The sequence below is a fragment of the Ixodes scapularis genome, unplaced genomic scaffold (assembly GCF_016920785.2).
Source record: "Ixodes scapularis isolate PalLabHiFi unplaced genomic scaffold, ASM1692078v2 PGA_scaffold47__10_contigs__length_4178495, whole genome shotgun sequence".
Classification (NCBI taxonomy): domain Eukaryota; kingdom Metazoa; phylum Arthropoda; class Arachnida; order Ixodida; family Ixodidae; genus Ixodes; species Ixodes scapularis.
Genome location: NW_024609876.1, coordinates 3222918 through 3226670, shown reverse-complemented (window position 1 = coordinate 3226670; position 3753 = coordinate 3222918).

Below are 3753 nucleotides of genomic sequence, written 5' to 3'. Positions count from 1 at the left end.
TCTGTTGATGTCTACTGCATTAAAGCCTATGGCGTTGGTTGTTCAGCTCATCAGTTAGCCTAATGTTTTGTTAGTTGTTGTCATATCAAACGAAGTTAATTACATTAAAATATATTCTTATAAAAAGCACTTCAGTCGTAAATTGGCAAAATTGTCAAAAAAAATTATAAACTCTAAGTCTCGATTTTGGTCTTACTTCTAGTTTCGTTTTCCACAGCAACGCAGCTGGTCGAACCGCAGCTCGTTTTTTCAAGCGATTTTAATGGACTTTTTTGGGGCGTGCCATAATAACCACCCTTCGTCTGTCTGTAGTGTGAAATTCCAACACTCTCTATAATTCTTTCAGGTATGCTAAAATGCGAACCCATTTTTGGAACAGGTTCACTGCGCGTGACGAATGAGGAGGCGCCATTGGCCAAAAGCGTGCTGGGCGTCTTCCAGGGCATCTTCACGAATCCGAATGTAGACAACCGGAAGCCGGAAATAATACCCTGGCAGTGGTCGCGATAAACAAACTTAATAAGTGTGTTGGAGTAACTCTAGGTGACTGAAAATATGGTCCACGTGATGTGTCAATCACGGTCATCCAAAATCATGGTGGTGGAAGAGCGCAACTATACTCCGCGACAGCTTTTCTTGGCAATGCAGTGGAAGGTACAGGCCCGCGATCCCCTCTCCCATTTTGAGTGTGCGCGGGCTCTCCTCCTCTCCCCGGAAATGGGGGAGGAGGAGAGCCTGCGTACACTCAAAATGGGAGAGGGGACGCGGGCCTATACCTTCCACTCTATTGCCAAGAAAAGTTGTCGCAGAGTATAGTGAAACGATCGACATACTCTGTACGCCAGGCGCCGAGGGCCGGGAATCTGCCGTCCGAACGGTCACACTCTGTTCAAGCAAAACAGAGTTCGAGGGGTACCATGATTGTTTCTTAAATCTTCATGATCCTTTTCGAAACGTCACGTGCACCTACCACCACTAGGAGATTCTTTTCAGCTTAGAGAGCCTGTTAAGCCCTCTTCCCGAGTCTGGTGCACGACCCTGGCTCCACCCGCGCCTCCCATTGATTAAACCCTCCCTTTACACGGCTCTCATGTCACATCATCGGCCATTGCCGCGTCATTGACTACATAGACCCTAGTAACGTTGCCCGCACCTCCTGCAGCGTGCATCTCACACAACCAAACTTTTTTTTTCCTTTCAAGAACAACTAGAAATGACTACAGGAATGACTACCAGCCAGGGTCGACCTTACACCATCAAGCGCCCCGAGCAAACTTTGACCATGCCCCCTCCCTAACCTCAAAGGGCCCATAAACAAATTTTGGGCTGGTGTAAATCAACTTATATTGGGATTTTACTAATAGCACATCGTTCAGTGGGCCAAAAGAAAAAAAGTTAGAAAGTCAAAAGCCTGACTTTCGGTACGAAAATTTTGAAAACACAGCAGACTATTTCGTACCTCCTTCCCTTCGTAAGCTCTCTGCCTTTTCACTGCGATACATCCGCGGACACCGCAGCGCGTCATCGGGCCCAAGCGCACGTCGCACGGCACCGGACCTCACTTAATCCCTTCAGGGCCCCTAAGCCGACATTCTGGTGGAAGCTACGCGTTTGCCGGACCAATCAGCCACCTCCCTGTCATCACTTGACCTCATTCTGTGCGCGTCGGTATGCGCGCGAAAGGGTGATCAGGTCGCAAAAGTGTGGCTGGCCCAACGAGCAGATACCTTCCACAGCACTGTCAGCTTCGGGGTGAACGGGGTGGGGAAAGCAACTTTTGTCTGAATTTTGAGCGACGGGATAATCTTCTAGGGGGACAATGGCTGTGTCCGGCTACACAAACGAGATTCCGAGCAAGAGGGACTCCCCCCATTCTGTCTTCTTGAACTGTTTGTTAGAATGCCCGATTTATGAGTTGAGGAGGAAAGAAACAGGAAAAAGTTGGAAAAGCGTTTCACGACTGCTTTGAATATGCGAGTAGTGGCCCAACGTGAGTGTTTCGCGAGCCGAGAACCGCATTCCAAAAACGATTGGCCATCGACCATATGGCGTCGTGTCGGGCGTTGTGCTCAAATAGATAAAAAAGCTAGAAACAAATACAATAAGGGGTGCTGCGGGGCCTTCCTATTGATGGCGCCCCGTGCGACTGCCCAGGTAACCCCGGTGGTACTGCCACCAGCACAATGTGATGACGACCTACCGGTGGTCCATCCGGTCATGACTAGAGCTGGGGTTTTGGGGACATGTCCCATTCTTTTTAATTTTTCCGATAATAGTTTCAGTTACCAGTAGACGTCTAGCGTGCGATTTCCACCTTGTTTTCACCAACTCTGTTGTCCCGAATCATCCAGAAATTACGTTGAGTATCTCGAAAGATTACAGGTCGTCCCAAATGTCCTGCAGGCTTTTCAATAGGTGTCACATTGTTGAAAGGGCACGCCTGTACATGGAGTGCGTTTCCTTCCTGATAATTTTGTATCGGCAAGGAGCGAGCATGGCGTTCTCTTGTCAACGTGCCAATATCTTTACCCATTTAAATGTACCGGGTGTTTGTGAAAAATCGTAACGCGGCTTTTCGCACTGCAAAAATAAACTAGACATTGCGGGGAGCTCAAACTCTGTCAAAATGTAGTCCCAGACATTCGAGCACGATGCTAAAGTTTCAGCACCAACTGTTATTTTATTCAAAAGTTATAAGCGATTTTCTGAAAATTTCAATTGAAAAATGGCGGCCGACAGAGCTTTCGAGTAGTTGAAGCTCTATGGTGCCGGAAACTGAAAACGGGCAAAAATGGGGCCAATTTCCCCATTGAAAATTTCAGAAAATCACTTTTAACTTTTGAATAAGATTACAGTTGGTGCTGAAACTTCGGCATCTTGCTCGAACGGCAGGGGCTAAGTTTTGATGGAGTTTGAGCTCTCAGCAATGTCTAGTTTATTTTTGCGGTGCAAAAAGCCGGGTTTGGATTTCTTGCAAACACCCTATACTACACAGATAACCACTAAACCAGTGAAAGGGCAGGCGTTTAAATAACTAAAGCTGACCTGACACAAACCTGGTGCAAGAAAAAAAAAAAGAAGGAACAGTGTTATGATAATTTATTGGGACGCTCATTGCTGTTTAAAGCTAAAACTGGGGTGCTAAAAGTTAGCACCGGCACCGTCGCTACTTTTGAAACGCCTCACAGGCTGCGCGATAGCTTCCGCAAATGAGCGTTGGGTGGCGCTTCAAGCATGAGAGGCTGTCGCATTTCATTTGTTTGGGACTGTGCATAGCACGACACTGTTTGGAGAAACAAGCAATTACCTTTTTTTTTCCTCCTAGACATGAAGGCACACAATGGTGGAAAACACTACCTAAGCATTCTATAGTTGAACAGGTTAAGAGGCCAGATGCTCCACCTCCAAAAATCGCTCATTGCCCTCCGTCTGGTTGCTCATGGGACCAAGTGTTACCAAAGGTAGAAAACGTTCGAAACGAAGCAACTGTAGGAGGCCAAACAAGCAATCCCAAGCCATCCAAACCGACAAACCATCTCTCGAAAAAACCAAAAAATTAATTTAACGGGACTTCCATGACAAACTGCGTACGGTCAGACATTCGCGCATAAAACCTCGGTGCGGCTACCATGCAATCGGTTGGCGAGCTTCCTTCATCCAAAACAGACACCGTGGAACTCGGAACACCCCAAGGAAATTTGAGTGGCTCATCTAACTGCGACTGCTAGTGAGCCAAAAAGCATGGCGAAGGCA